The sequence below is a fragment of the Macaca mulatta genome, chromosome 17, assembly GCF_049350105.2.
Source record: "Macaca mulatta isolate MMU2019108-1 chromosome 17, T2T-MMU8v2.0, whole genome shotgun sequence".
NCBI classification, from domain to species: domain Eukaryota; kingdom Metazoa; phylum Chordata; class Mammalia; order Primates; family Cercopithecidae; genus Macaca; species Macaca mulatta.
In genome coordinates, this window is record NC_133422.1 from 45,030,058 (window position 1) to 45,046,793 (window position 16,736).

Consider the following 16,736-nt stretch of genomic DNA (forward strand, 5'->3'; position numbering starts at 1 on the left):
AGGACTATGGTGAAAAAGGAAATATCCTCAGATGAAATCTGGAAAGAAGCTTTCTGACAAACTGCTTAGTGTTCTGTTAATTCATCTCACAGAGTTACATCTGTATTTCGTGGATCTCTTGGTTAGCCTTATTTCTGTGGAATCTGAGAACGGATATTTCGGATCCCTTTGAAGACTATAGGGCCCAAGAAATATCCTCCGATAACAAAGAGAAAGAAGCTTTCTGAGAAACTTCTTTGTGTTCTGTGAAATCATCTCACAGAGTTACAGCTTTCCCCTCAAGATGCCTTTCGCTAAGACAGTTCTTGTGGAATTTTCAGAGGGATACTTGGAAGCCCATAGAGGGCTAGGGTGAAAAAGGAAATATCCTCAGATGAAATCTGGAGAGGAGCTTTCTGAGAAACTGCTCTGTGATGTGTGACTTCCACTCACAGAGTTACATCTGTATTTCGTGGATCTCTTTGCCAGCCTTATTTCTGTGGAATTTGAGAACAGATATTTCGGATCCCTTTGAAGACTATAGGGCCAAAGGAAATATCCTCCGATAACAAAGAGAAAGAAGCTTTCTGAGAAACTTCTTTGTGTTCTGTGAAATCATCTCACAGAGTTACAGCTTTCCCTTCAAGAAGCCTTTCCCTTAGACAGTTCTTGTGGAATTAGCAAAGTGATATTTGGAATCCTATAGAGGGTTATGGTGAAAAAGGAAATATCCTCAGATGAAATCTGGAAAGAAGCTTTCTGAGAAACTGCTTAGTGTTCTGTTAATTCACCTCACAGAGTTACATCTGTATTTCGTGGATCTCTTTGCTAGCCTTATTTCTGTGGAATCTGAGAACAGATATTTCGGATCCCGTTGAAGACTATAGGGTCAAAGGAAATATCCTCCGATAACAAAGAGAAAGAAGCTTTCTGAGAAACTTCTTTGTGTTCTGTGAAATCATCTCACAGAGTTACAGCTTTCCCCTCAAGAAGCCTTTCCTGTAGACAGTTCTTGTGGAATTGGCAAAGTGATATTTGGAAACCCATAGGGGACTATGGTGAAAAAGGAAATATCCTCAGATGAAATCTGGAAAGAAGCTTTCTGAGAAACTGCTTAGTGTTCTGTTAATTCATCTCACAGGGTTACATCGGTATTTCGTGGATCTCTTTGCTAGCCTTATTTCTGTGGAATCTGAGAACAGATATTTCGGATCCCTTTGAAGACTATAGGGCCAAAGGAAATATCCTCCGATAACACAGAGAAAGAAGCTTTCTGAGAAACTTCTTTGTGTTCTGTGAAATCAACTCACAGAGTTACAGCTTTCCCCTCAAGAAGCCTTTCGCTAAGACAGTTCTTGTGGAATTGGCAAAGTGATATTTGGAAGCCCGTAGAGGGCTATGGTGAAAAAGGAAATATCCTCAGATGAAATCTGGAAAGAAGCTTTCTGAGAAACTGCTCTGTGATGTGTGACTTCCACTCACACAGTTACATCTCTATTTCGTGGATCTCTTTGCTAGCCTTATTTCTGTGGAATCTGAGAACAGATATTTCGGATCCCTTTGAAGACTATAGGGACAAAGGAAATATCCTCTGATAACAAAGAGAAAGAAGCTTTCTGAGAAACTTCTTTGTGTTCTGTGAAATCATCTCACAGAGTTACAGCTTTCCCCTCAAGAAGCCTTTCGCTAAGACAGTTCTTGTGTAATTGGCAAAGTGATATTTGGAATCCCATAGAGGGCTATGGTGAAAAAGGAAATATCCTCAGATGAAATCTGGAAAGAAGCTTTCTGAGAAACTGCTCTGTGTTCTGTGACTTCCACTCACAGAGTTACATCTGTACTTCGTGGATCTCTTTGCTAGCCTTATTTCTGTGGAATCTGAGAACAGATATTTCGGATCCCGTTGAAGAATATAGGGTCAAAGGAAATATCCTCCGATAACAAAGAGAAAGAAGCTTTCTGAGAAACTTCTTTGTGTTCTGTGAAATCATCTCACAGAGTTACAGCTTTCCCTTCAAGAAGCCTTTCCTTTAGACAGTTCTTGTGGAATTAGCAAAGTGATATTTGGAAGCCCATAGAGGCTTATGGTGAAAAAGGAAATATCCTCAGATGAAATCTGGAAAGAAGCTTTCTGAGAAACTGCTTAGTGTTCTGTTAATTCACCTCACAGAGTTACATCTGTACTTCGTGGATCTCTTTGCTAGCCTTATTTCTGTGGAGTCTGAGAACAGATATTTCGGATCCCGTTGAAGAATATAGGGTCAAAGGAAATATCCTCCGATAACAAAGAGAAAGAAGCTTTCTGAGAAACTTCTTTGTGTTCTGTGAAATCATCTCACAGAGTTACAGCTTTCCCTTCCAGAAGCCTTTCCCTTAGACAGTTCTTGTGGAATTAGCAAAGTGATATTTGGAAGTCCATAGAGGGTTATGGTGAAAAAGGAAATATCCTCAGATGAAATCTGGAAAGAAGCTTTCTGAGAAACTGCTCTGTGATGTGTGACTTCCACTCACAGAGTTACTTCTGTATTTCCTGGATCTCTTTGCTAGCCTTATTTCTGTGGAATCTGAGAACAGATATTTCGGATCCCTTTGAAGACTATAGGGCCAAAGGAAATATCCTCCGATAACAAAGAGAAAGAAGCTTTCTGAGAAACTTCTTTGTGTTCTGTGAAATCATCTCACAGAGTTACAGCTTTCCCCTCAAGAAGCTTTCGCCAAGACAGTTCTTGTGGAATTGGCAAAGGGATATTTCAGAGCCCATAGAGGCCTATGGTGAAAAAGGAAATATCCTCAGATGAAATCTGGTAAGAAGCTTTCTGAGAAACTGCTTAGTGTTCTGTTAATTCATCTCACAGAGTTACATCTGTATTTCGTGGATCTCTTTGCTAGCCTTATTTCTGTGGAATCTGAGAACAGATATTTCGGATCCCTTTGAAGACTATAGGGCCAAAGGAAATATCCTCCGATAACAAAGAGAAAGAAGCTTTCTGAGAAACTTCTTTGTGTTCTGTGAAATCATCTCACGGAGTTACAGCTTTCCCCTCAAGAAGCCTTTCGCTAAGACAGTTCTTGTGGAATTGGCAAAGGGATATTTCAGAGCCCATAGAGGCCTATGGTGAAAAAGGAAATATCCTCAGATGAAATCTGGAAAGAAGCTTTCTGAGAAACTGCTTAGTGTTCTGTTAATTCATCTCACAGAGTTACATCTGTATTTCGTGGATCTCTTTGCTAGCCTTATTTCTGTGGAATCTGAGAACAGATATTTCGGATCCCTTTGAAGACTATAGGGCCAAAGGAAATATCCTCCGATAACAAAGAGAAAGAAGCTTTCTGAGAAACTACTTTGTGTTCTGTGAAATCATCTCACAGAGTTACAGCTTTCCACTCAAGAAGCCTTTCGCTAAGACAGTTCTTGAGGAATTGGCAAAGGGATATTTGGGAGCCCATAGAGGCCTATGGTGAAAAAGGAAATATCCTCAGATGAAATCTGGAAAGAAGCTTTCTGAGAAACTGCTTAGTGTTCTGTTAATTCATCTCACAGAGTTACATCTGTATTTCGTGGATCTCTTTGCTAGCCTTATTTCTGTGGAATCTGAGAACAGATATTTCGGATCCCTTTGAAGACTATAGGGCCAAAGGAAATATCCTCCGATAACAAAGAGAAAGAAGCCTTCTGAGAAACTTCTTTGTGTTCTGTGAAATCATCTCACAGAGTTACAGCTTTCCCCTCAAGAAGCCTTTCGCTAAGACAGTTCTTGTGGAATTGGCAAAGTGATATTTGGAAGACCATAGAGGGCTATGGTGAAAAAGGAAATATCCTCAGATGAAATCTGGAAAGAAGCTTTCTGAGAAACTGCTCTGTGATGTGTGACTTCCACTCACAGAGTTACATCTGTATTTCGTGGATCTCTTTGCTAGCCTTATTTCTGTGGAATCTGAGAACAGATATTTCGGATCCCTTTGAAGACTATAGGGCCAAAGGAAATATCCTCCGATAACAAAGAGAAAGAAGCTTTCTGAGAAACTTCTTTGTGTTCTGTGAAATCATCTCACAGAGTTACAGCTTTCCACTCAAGAAGCCTTTCGCTAACACAGTTCTTGTGGAATTGGCAAAGGGATATTTGGGAGCCCATAGAGGCCTATGGTGAAAAAGGAAATATCCTCAGATGAAATCTGGAAAGAAGCTTTCTGAGAAACTGCTTAGTGTTCTGTTAATTCATCTCACAGAGTTACATCTGTATTTCGTGGATCTCTTTGCTAGCCTTATTTCTGTTGAATCTGAGAACAGATATTTCGGATCCCTTTGAAGACTATAGGGCCAACGGAAATATCCTCCGATAACAAAGAGAAAGAAGCTTTCTGAGAAACTCCTTTGTGCTCTGTGAAATCATCTCACAGAGTTACAGCTTTCCCCTCAAGAAGTCTTTCGCTAAGACAGTTCTTGTGGAATTGGCAAAGGGATATTTGGAAGCCCATAGAGGGCTATGGCGAAAAAGGAAATATCCTCAAATGAAATCTGGAAAGAAGCTTTCTGAAAAACTGCTCTGTGATGTGTGACTTCCACTCACAGAGTTACATCTGTATTTCGTGGATCTCTTTGCTAGCCTTATTTCTGTGGAATCTGAGAACAGATATTTCGGATCCCTTTGAAGACTATAGGGCCAAAGGAAATATCCTCCGATAACAAAGAGAAAGAAGCTTTCTGAGAAACTTCTTTGTGTTCTGTGAAATCATCTCTCAGAGTTACAGCTTTCCCCTCAAGAATCCTTTCGCTAAGACATTTCTTGTGGAATTGGCAAAGGGATATTTGGGAGCCCATAGAGGCCTATGGTGAAAAAGGAAATATCCTCAGATGAAATCTGGAAAGAAGCTTTCTGAGAAACTGCTTAGTGTTCTGTTAATTCATCTCACAGAGTTACATCTGTATTTCCTGGATCTCTTGGCTAGCCTTATTTCTGTGGAATCTGAGAACAGATATTTCGGATCCCTTTGAAGACTATAGGGCCAAAGGAAATATCCTCCGATAACAAAGAGAAAGAAGCTTTCTGAGAAACTTCTTTGTGTTCTGTGAAATCATCTCACAGAGTTACAGCTTTCCCCTCAAGAAGCCTTTCGCCAAGACAGTTCTTGTGGAATTGGCAAAGGGATATTTCAGAGCCCATAGAGGCCTATGGTGAAAAAGGAAATATCCTCAGATGAAATCTGGTAAGAAGCTTTCTGAGAAACTGCTTAGTGTTCTGTTAATTCATCTCACAGAGTTACATCTGTATGTCGTGGATCTCTTTGCTAGCCTTATTTCTGTGGAATCTGAGAACAGATATTTCGCATCCCTTTGAAGACTATAGGGCCAAAGGAAATATCCTCCGATAACAAAGAGAAAGAAGCTTTCTGAGAAACTTCTTTGTGTTCTGTGAAATCATCTCACAGAGTTACAGCTTTCCCCTCAAGAAGCCTTTCGCCAAGACAGTTCTTGTGGAATTGGCAAAAGGATATTTCAGAGCCCATAGAGGCCTATGGTGAAAAAGGAAATATCCTCAGATGAAATCTGGTAAGAAGCTTTCTGAGAAACTGCTTAGTGTTCTGTTAATTCATCTCACAGAGTTACATCTGTATTTCGTGGATCTCTTTGCTAGCCTTATTTCTGTGGAATCTGAGAACAGATATTTCGCATCCCTTTGAAGACTATAGGGCCAAAGGAAATATCCTCCGATAACAAAGAGAAAGAAGCTTTCTGAGAAACTTCTTTGTGTTCTGTGAAAACATCTCACGGAGTTACAGCTTTCCCCTCAAGAAGCCTTTCGCTAAGACAGTTCTTGTGGAATTGGCAAAGGGATAATTCAGAGCCCATAGAGGCCTATGGTGAAAAAGGAAATATCCTCAGATGAAATCTGGAAAGAAGCTTTCTGAGAAACTGCTTAGTGTTCTGTTAATTCATCTCACAGAGTTACATCTGTATTTCGTGGATCTCTTTGCTAGCCTTATTTCTGTGGAATCTGAGAACAGATATTTCGGATCCCTTTGAAGACTATAGGGCCAAAGGAAATATCCTCCGATAACAAAGAGAAAGAAGCTTTCTGAGAAACATCTTTGTGTTCTGTGAAATCATCTCACCGAGTTACAGCTTTCCACTCAAGAAGCCTTTCGCTAAGACAGTTCTTGTGGAATTGGCAAAGGGATATTTGGGAGCCCATAGAGGCCTATGGTGAAAAAGGAAATATCCTCAGATGAAATCTGGAAAGAAGCTTTCTGAGAAACTGCTTAGTGTTCTGTTAATTCATCTCACAGAGTTACATCTGTATTTCGTGGATCTCTTTGCTAGCCTTATTTCTGTGGAATCTGAGAACAGATATTTCGGATCCCTTTGAAGACTATAGGGCCAAAGGAAAAATCCTCCGATAACAAAGAGAAAGAAGCTTTCTGAGAAACTTCTTTGTGCTCTGTGAAATCATCTCACAGAGTTACAGCTTTCCCCTCAATAAGTCTTTCGCTAAGACAGTTCTTTTGGAATTGGCAAAGGGATATTTGGAAGCCCATAGAGGGCAATGGTGAAAAAGGAAATATCCTCAGATGAAATCTGGAAAGAAGCTTTCTGAGAAACTGCTCTGTGATGTGTGACTTCCACTCACAGAGTTACATCTGTATTTCGTGGATCTCTTTGCTAGCCTTATTTCTGTGGAATCTGAGAACAGATATTTCGGATCCCTTTGAAGACTATAGGGCCAAAGGAAATATCCTCCGATAACAAAGAGAAAGAAGCTTTCTGAGAAACTTCTTTGTGTTCTGTGAAATCATCTCACAGAGTTACAGCTTTCCCCTCAAGAAGCCTTTCGCTAAGACAGTTCTTGTGGAATTGGCAAAGGGATATTTGGGAGCCCATAGAGGCCTATGGTGAAAAAGGAAATATCCTCAGATGAAATCTGGAAAGAAGCTTTCTGAGAAACTGCTCTGTGATGTGTGACTTCCACTCACAGAGTTACTTCTGTATTTCCTGGATCTCTTTGCTAGCCTTATTTCTGTGGAATATGAGAACAGATATTTCGGATCCCTTTGAAGACTATAGGGCCAAAGGAAATATCCTCCGATAACAAAGAGAAAGAAGCTTTCTGAGAAACTTCTTTGTGTTCTGTGAAATCATCTCACAGAGTTACAGCTTTCCACTCAAGAAGCCTTTCGCTAAGACAGTTCTTGTGGAATTGGCAAAGGGATATTTGAGAGCCCATAGAGGCCTATGGTTAAAAAGGAAATATCCTCAAATGGAATCTGGAAAGAAGCTTTCTGAGAAACTGCTTAGTGTTCTGTTAATTCATCTCACAGAACTACATCTGTATTTCGTGGATCTCTTTGCTAGCCTTATTTCTGTGGAATCTGAGAACAGATATTTCGGATCCCTTTGAAGACTATAGGGCCAAAGGAAATATCCTCCGATAACAAAGAGAAAGAAGCTTTCTGAGAAACTTCTTTGTGTTCTGTGAAATCATCTCACAGAGTTACAGCTTTCCCTTCAAGAAGGCTTTCGCTAAGACAGTTCTTGTGGAATTGGCAAAGGGATATTTGGAAGCCCATAGAGGACTATGGTGAAAAAGGAAATATCCTCAGATGAAATCTGGAAAGAAGCTTTCTGAGAAACTGCTCTGTGATGTGTGACTTCCACTCACAGAGTTACATCTGTATTTCCTGGATCTCTTTGCTAGCCTTATTTCTGTGGAATCTGAGAACAGATATTTCAGATCCCTTTGAAGACTAGAGGGCCAAAGGAAATATCCTCCGATAACAAAGAGAAAGAAGCTTTCTGAGAAACTTCTTTGGGTTCTGTGAAATCATCTCACAGAGTTACAGCTTTCCCCCTCAAGAAGCCTTTCGCTAAGACAGTTCTTGTGGAATTGGCAAAGGGATATTTGGAAGCCCATAGAGGGCTATGGTGAAAAAGGAAATATCCTCAGAAGAAATCTGGAAAGAAGCTTTCTGAGAAAGTGCTCTGTGATGTGTGACTTCCACTCACAGAGTTACATCTGTATTTCGTGGATCTCTTTGCTAGCCTTATTTCCCTGGAATCTGAGAACAGATATTTCGGATTCCTTTGAAGATTATAGGGTCAAAGAAAATATCCTCCGATAACACAGAGAAAGAAGCTTTCTGCGAAACTTCTTTGTGTTCTGTGAAATCATCTCACAGAGTTACAGCTTTCCCCTCAAGAAGCCTTTCGCTAAGACAGTTCTTGTGGAATTGGCAAAGGGATATTTGGGAGCCCATAGAGTCCTATGGTGAAAAAGTAAATATCCTCAGATGAAATCTGGAAAGAAGGTTTCTGAGAAACTGCTTAGTGTTCTGTTAATTCATCTCACAGAGCTACATCTGTATTTCGTGGATCTCTTTGCTAGCCTTATTTCTGTGGAATCTGAGAACAGATATTTCGGATCCCTTTGAAGACTATATGGCCAAAGGAAATATCCTCCGATAACAAAGAGAAGGAAGGTTTCTGAGAAACTTCTTTGTGTTCTGTGAAATCATCTCACAGAGTTACAGCTTTCCCTTCAAGAAGCCTTTCCCTTAGACAGTTCTTGTGGAATTGGCAAAGTGATATTTGGAAGCCCATAGAGGGCTATGGTGAAAAAGGAAATATCCTCAGATGGAATCTGGAAAGATGCTTTCTGAGAAACAGCTTAGTGTTCTGTTAATTCATCTCACAGAGTTACATCTGTATTTCGTGGATCTCTTTGCTAGCCTTATTTCTGTGGAATCTGAGAACAGATATTTCGGATCCCTTTGAAGACTATAGGGCCAAAGGAAATATCCTCCGATAACAAAGAGAAAGAAGCTTTCTGAGAAACTTCTTTGTGTTCTGTGAAATCATCTCACAGAGATACAGCTTTCCACTCAAGGAGCCTTTCGCTAAAACAGTTCTTGTGGAATTGGCAAAGTGATATTTGGGAGCCCATAGAGGATTATGGTGAAAAAGGAAATATCCGCAGATGAAATCTGGAAAGAAGCTTTCGGAGAAACTGCTTAGAGTTCTGTTAATTCATCTCACAGAGTTACATGTGTATTTCGTGGATCTCTTTGCTAGCCTTTTTTCTGTGGAATCTGAGAACAGATATTTCGGATCCCTTTGAAGACTATATGGCCAAGGAAATATCCTCCGATAACAAAGGGAAAGAAGCTTTCTGAGAAACTTCTTTGTGTTCTGTGAAATCATCTCACAGAGTTATATCTTTCCCCTCAAGAAGTCTTTCGCTAAGACAGTTCTTGTGGAATTGGCAAAGGGATATTTGGAAGCCCATAGAGGGCTATGGTGAAAAAGGAAATATCCTCAGATGAAATCTGGAAAGAAGCTTTCTGAGAAACTGCTCTGGGATGTGTGACTTCCACTCAAAGAGTTACATCTGTATTTCCTGGATCTCTTTGCTAGCCTTTTTTCTGTGGAATCTGAGAACAGATATTTGGGATCCATTTGAAGACTATAGGGCCAAAGGAAATATCCTCCGAAAACAAAGAGAAAGAAGCTTTCTGAGAAACTTCTTTGTGTTCTGTGAAATCATCTCACAGAGTTACAGCTTTCCCCTCAAGAAGCCTTACGCTAAGACAGTTCTTGTGGAATTGGCAAAGGTATATTTGGGAGCCCATAGAGGCCTATGGTGAAAAAGGAAATATCCTCAGATGAAATCTGGAAAGAAGCTTTCTGAGAAACTGCTTAGTGTTCTGTTAATTCATCTCACAGAGTTACATCTGTATTTCGTGGATCTCTTGGCTAGCCTTATTTCTGTGGAATCTGAGAACAGATATTTCTAATCCCTTTGAATACTATAGGGCCAAAGGAAATATCCTCCGATAACAAAGAGAAAGAAGCTTTCTGAGAAACTTCTTTGTGTTCTGTGAAATCATCTCACAGAGTTACAGCTTTCCCCTCAAGAAGCCTTTCGCTAAGACAGTTCTTGTGGATTTGGCAAAGGGATATTTGGAAGCCCATAGAGGGCTATGGTGAAAAACGAAATATCCTCAGATGAAATCTGGAAAGAAGCTTTCTGAGAAACAGCTCTGTGATGTGTGACTTCCACTCACAGAGTTACATCTGTATTTCGTGGATCTCTTTCCTAGCCTTATTTCTGTGGAATCTGAGAACAGATATTTCGGATCCCTTTGAAGACTATAGGGCCAAAGGAAATATCCTCCGACAACAAAGAGAAAGAAGCTTTCTGAGAAACTTCTTTGTGTTCTGTGAAATCATCTCACGGAGTTACAGCTTTCCCCTCAAGAAGCCTTTCGCTTAGACAGTTCTTGTGGAATTGGCAAAGGGATATTTGGAAGCCCATAGAGGGCTATGCTGAAAAGGGAAATATCTTCAGATGAAATCTGGAAAGAAGCTTTCTGAGAAACTGCTCTGTGATGTGTGACTTCCACTCACAGAGTTACATCTGTATTTCGTGGTTCTCTTTGCTAGCCTTATTTCTGTGGAATCTGAGAACAGATATTTCGGATCCCTTTGAAGACTATAGGGCCAAAGGAAATATCCTCCGATAACAAAGAGAAAGAAGCTTTCTGAGAAACTTCTTTGTGTTATGTGAAATCATCTCACAGAGTTACAGCTTTCCACTCAAGGAGCCTTTCGCTAAGACAGTTCTTGTGGAATTGGCAAAGTGATATTTGGGAGCCCATAGAGGATTATGGTGAAAAAGGAAATATCCTCAGATGAAATCTGGAAAGAAGCTTTCGGAGAAACTGCTTAGAGTTCTGTTAATTCATCTCACAGAGTTACATCTGTATTTCGTGGATCTCTTTGCTAGCCTTTTTTCTGTGGAATCTGAGAACAGATATTTCGGATCCCTTTGAAGACTATATGGCCAAGGAAATATCCTCCGATAACAAAGGGAAAAAAGCTTTCTGAGAAACTTCTTTGTGTTCTGTGAAATCATCTCACAGAGTTACAGCTTTCCACTCAAGAAGCCTTTCGCTAAGACAGTTCTTGTGGAATTGGCAAAGGTATATTTGGGAGCCCATAGAAGCCTATGGTGAAAAAGGAAATATCCTCAGATGAAATCTGGAAAGAAGCTTTCTGAGAAACTGCTTAGTGTTCTGTTAATTCATCTGACAGAGTTACATCTGTATTTCCTGGATCTCTTGGCTAGCCTTATTTCTGTGGAATCTGAGAACAGATATTTCGGATCCCTTTGAAGACCATAGGGCCAAAGGAAATATCCTCCGATAACAAAGAGAAAGAAGCTTTCTGAGAAACTTCTTTGTGTTCTGTGAAATCATCTCACAGAGTTACAGCTTTCCCCTCAAGAAGCCTTTCGCTAAGACAGTTCTTGTGGAATTGGCAAAGGGATATTTGGAAGCCCATAGAGGGCTATGGTGAAAAAGGAAATATCCTCAGATGAAATCTGGAAAGAAGCTTTCTGAGAAACTGTTCTGTGATGTGTGACTTCCACTCACAGAGTTACATCTGTATTTCGTGGATCTCTTTGCTAGCCTTATTTCTGTGGAATCTGAGAACAGATATTTCGGATCCCTTTGAAGACTATAGGGCCAAAGGAAATATCCTCCGATAACAAAGAGAAAGACGCTTTCTGAGAAACTTCTTTGTGTTCTGTGAAATCATCTCACAGAGTTACAGCTCTCCCCTCAAGAAGCCTTTCGCTTAGACAGTTCTTGTGGAATGGGCAAAGGGATATTTGGAAGCCCATAGAGGGCTATGCTGAAAAGGGAAATATCCTCAGATGAAATCTGGAAAGAAGCTTTCTGAGAAACTGCTCTGTGATGTGTGACTTCCACTCACAGAGTTACAACTGTATTTCCTGGATCTCTTTGCTAGCCTTATTTCTGTGGAACCTGAGAACAGATATTTCGGATCCCTTTGAAGACTACAGGGCCAAAGGAAATATCCTCCGATAACAAAGAGAAAGAAGCTTTCTGAGAAACTTCTTTGTGTTCTGTGAAATCATCTCACAGAGTTACAGCTTTCCCTTCAAGAAGCCTTTCGCTAAGACATTTCTTGTGGAATTGGCAAAGGGATATTTGGGAGCCTATAGAGGCCTATGGTGAAAAAGGAAATATCCTCAGATGAAATCTGGAATGAAGCTTTCTGAGAAACTGCTTAGTGTTCTGTTAATTCATCTCACAGAGTTACTTCTGTATTTCGTGGATCTCTTGTCTAGCCTTATTTCTGTGGAATCTGAGAACAGATATTTCGGATCCCTTTGAAGACTATAGGGCCAAAGGAAATATCCTCCGATAACAAAGAGAAAGAAGCTTTCTGAGAAACTTCTTTGTGTTCTGTGAAATCATCTCACAGAGTTACAGCTTTCCCTTCAAGAAGCCTTTCGCTAAGACAGTTCTTGTGGAATTGGCAAAGTGATATTTGGAAGCCCATAGAGGCCTATGGTGAAAAAGGAAATATCCTCAGATGAAATCTGGAAAGAAGCTTTCTGAGAAACTGCTCTGTGATGTGTGACTTCCACTCACAGAGTTACATCTGTATTTCGTGGATCTCTTTGCTAGCCTTATTTCTGTGGATTCTGAGAACAGATATTTCGGATCCCTTTGAAGACTATAGGGCCAAAGGAAATATCCTCCGATAACAAAGAGAAAGAAGCTTTCTGAGAAACTTCTTTGTGTTCTGTGAAATCATCTCACAGTGTTACAGCTTTCCACTCAAGAAGCCTTTCCCTAAGACAGTTCTTGTGGAATTGGCAAAGTGATATTTGGGAGCCCATAGAGGCCAATGGTGAAAAAGCAAATATCCTCAGATGAAATCTGGAAAGAATCTTTCTGATAAACTGCTTAGTGTTCTGTTAATTCATCTCACAGAGTTACATCTGTATTTCGTGGATCTCTTTGCTAGCCTTATTTCTGTGGAATCTGAGAACAGATATTCCGGATCCCTTTGAAGACTATAGGGCCAAAGGAAATATCCTCCGATAACAAAGAGAAAGAAGCTTTCTGAGAAACTTCTTTGTGTTCTGTGAAATCATCTCACGGAGTTACAGCTTTCCCCTCAGGAAGCCTTTCCCTAAGACAGTTCTTGTGGAATTGGAAAAGTGATATTTGGAAGCCCTTAGAGGGCTATGGTGAAAAAGGAAATATCCTCAGATGAAATCTGGAAAGAAGCTTTCTGAGAAACTGCTCTGTGATGTGTGACTTCCACTCACAGAGTTACATCTGTATTTCGTGGATCTCTTTGCTAGCCTTATTTCTGTGGAATCTGAGAACAGATATTTCGGATCCCTTTGAAGACTATAGGGTCAAAGGAAATATCCTACGATAACAAAGAGAAAGAATCTTTCTGAGAAACTTCCTTGTGTTCTGTGAAATCATCTCACAGAGTTACAGCTTTCCCCTCAAGAAGCCTTTCGCTAAGACAGTTCTTGTAGAATTGGCATAGGGATATTTGGAAGCCCATAGAGGGCTATGGTGAAAAAGGAAATATCCTCAGATGAAATCTGGAAAGAAGCTTTCTGAGAAAATGCTCTGTGATGTGAGACTTCCACTCACAGAGTTACATCTGTATTTCGTGGATCTCTTTGCTAGCCTTATTCCTGTGGAATCTGAGAACAGATATTTCAGATCCCTTTGAAGACTATAGGGCCAAAGGAAATATCCTCCGATAACAAAGAGAAAGAAGCTTTCTGAGAAACTTCTTTGTGTTCTGTGAAATCATCTCAAGAGTTACAGCTTTCCCTTCAAGAAGCCTTTCCCTTAGACAGTTCTTGTGGAATTGGCAAAGTGATATTTGGAAGCCCATAAAGGGCTATGGTGAAAAAGGAAATATCCTCAGATGAAATCTGGAAAGAAGCTTTCTGAGAAACTGCTTAGTGTTCTGTTAATTCATCTCACAGAGTTACATCTGTATTTCGTGGATCTCTTTGCTAGCCTTATTTCTGTGGAATCTGAGAACAGATATTTCGGATCCCTTTGAAGACTATAGGGCCAAAGGAAATATCCTCCGATAACAAAGAGAAAGAAGCTTTCTGAGAAACTTCTTTGTGTTCTGTGAAATCATCTCACAGAGTTACAGCTTTCCCCTCAAGAAGCCTTTCGCTAAGACAGTTCTTGTGGAATTGGCAAAGGGATATTTGGAAGCCCATAGAGGGCTATGGTGAAAAAGGAAATATCCTCAGATGAAATCTGGAAAGAAGCTTTCTGAGAAACTGCTCTGTGATGTGTGACTTCCACTCACAGAGTTACATCTGTATTTCGTGGATCTCTTTACTAGCCTTATTTCTGTGGAATCTGAGAACAGATATTTCGGATCCCTTTGAAGACTATAGGGCCAAAGGAAATATCCTCCGATAACAAAGAGAAAGAAGCTTTCTGAGAAACTTCTTTGGGTTCTGTGAAATCATCTCACAGAGTTACAGCTTTCCACTCAAGAAGCCTTTCGCTAAGACAGTTCTTGTGGAATTGGCAAAGGGATATTTGGGAGCCCATAGAGGCCTATGGTGAAAAAGGAAATATCCTCAGATGAAATCTGGAAAGAAGCTTTCTGAGAAACTGCTTAGTGTTCTGTTAATTCATCTCACAGAGTTACATCTGTATTTCGTGGATCTCTTTGCTAGCCTTATTTCTGTGGAATCTGAGAACAGATATTTCGGATCCCTTTGAAGACTATAGGGCCAACGGAAATATCCTCCGATAACAAAGAGAAAGAAGCTTTCTGAGAAACTTCTTTGTGCTCTGTGAAATCATCTCACAGAGTTACAGCTTTCCCCTCAAGAAGCCTTTCGCTAAGACAGTTCTTGTGGAATTGGCAAAGGGATATTTGGAAGCCCATAGAGGGCTATGGTGAAAAAGGAAATATCCTCAGATGAAATCTGGAAAGAAGCTTTCTGAGAAACTGCTCTGTGATGTGTGACTTCCACTCACAGAGTTACATCTGTATATCATGGATCTCTTTGCTAGCCTTATTTCTGTGGAATCTGAGAACAGATATTTCGGATCCCTTTGAAGACTATAGGGCCAAAGGAAATATCCTCCGATAACAAAGAGAAAGAAGCTTTCTGAGAAACTTCTTTGTGTTCTGTGAAATCATCTCACAGAGTTACAGCTTTCCCCTCAAGAAGCCTTTCGCTAAGACAGTTCTTGTGGAATTGGCAAAGGGATATTTGGGAGCCCATAGAGGCCTATGGTGAAAAAGGAAATATCCTCAGATGAAATCTGGAAAGAAGCTTTCTGAGAAACTGCTCTGTGATGTGTGACTTCCACTCACAGAGTTACTTCTGTATTTCCTGGATCTCTTTGCTAGCCTTATTTCTGTGGAATCTGAGAACAGATATTTCGGATCCCTTTGAAGACTATAGGGCCAAAGGAAATATCCTCCGATAACAAAGAGAAAGAAGCTTTCTGAGAAACTTCTTTGTGTTCTGTGAAATCATCTCACAGAGTTACAGCATTCTCCTCAAGAAGCCTTTCGCTAAAACAGTTCTTGTGGAATTGGCAAAGGGATATTTGGAAGCCCATAGGGGCTATGGTGAAAAAGGTAATACCTGAGATGAAATCTGGAAAGAAGCTTTCTGAGAAGCTGCTCTGTTATGTGTGACTTCCACTCACAGAGTTACATCTGTATTTCGTGGATCTCTTTGCTAGCCTTATTTCTGTGGAATCTGAGAACAGATATTTCGGATCCCTTTGAAGACTATAGGGCCAAAGGAAATATCCTCCGATAACAAAGAGAAAGAAGCTTTCTGAGAAACTTCTTTGTGTTCTGTGAAATCATCGCACAGAGTTACAGCTTTCCCCTCAAGAAGCCTTTCGCTAAGACAGTTCTTGTGGAATTGGCAAAGGGATATTTGGGAGCCCATAGAGGGCTATGGTGAAAAAGGAAATATCCTCAGATGAAATCTGGAAAGAAGCTTTCTGAGAAACTGCTTAGTGTTCTGTTAATTCATCTCACAGAGTTACATCTGTATTTCGTGGATCTCTTTGCTAGCCTTATTTCTGTGGAATCTGAGAACAGATATTTCGGATCCCTTTGAAGACTATAGGGCCAAAGGAAATATCCTCCGATAACAAAGAGAAAGAAGCTTTCTGAGAAACTTCTTTGTGTTCTGTGAAATCATCTCACAGAGTTACAGCTTTCCCCTCAAGAAGCCTTTCGCTAAGACAGTTCTTGTGGAATTGGCAAAGGGATATTTGGAAGCCCATAGAGGGCTATGGTGAAAAAGGAAATATCCTCAGATGAAATCTGGAAAGAAGCTTTCTGAGAAACTGCTCTGTGATGTGTGACTTCCACTCACAGAGTTACATCTGTATTTCGTGGATCTCTTTGCTAGCCTTATTTCTGTGGAATCTGAGAACAGATATTTCGGATCCCTTTGAAGACTATAGGGCCAAAGGAAATATCCTCCGATAACAAAGAGAAAGAAGCTTTCTGAGAAACTTCTTTGGGTTCTGTGAAATCATCTCACAGAGTTACAGCTTTCCACTCAAGAAGCCTTTCGCTAAGACAGTTCTTGTGGAATTGGCAAAGGGATATTTGGGAGCCCATAGAGGCCTATGGTGAAAAAGGAAATATCCTCAGATAAAATCTGGAAAGAAGCTTTCTGAGAAACTGCTTAGTGTTCTGTTAATTCATCTCACAGAGTTACATCTGTATTTCGTGGATCTCTTTGCTAGCCTTATTTCTGTGGAATCTGAGAACAGATATTTCGGATCCCTTTGAAGACTATATGGCCAACGGAAATATCCTCCGATAACAAAGAGAAAGAAGCTTTCTGAGAAACTTCTTTGTGCTCTGTGAAATCATCTCACAGAGTTACAGCTTTCCC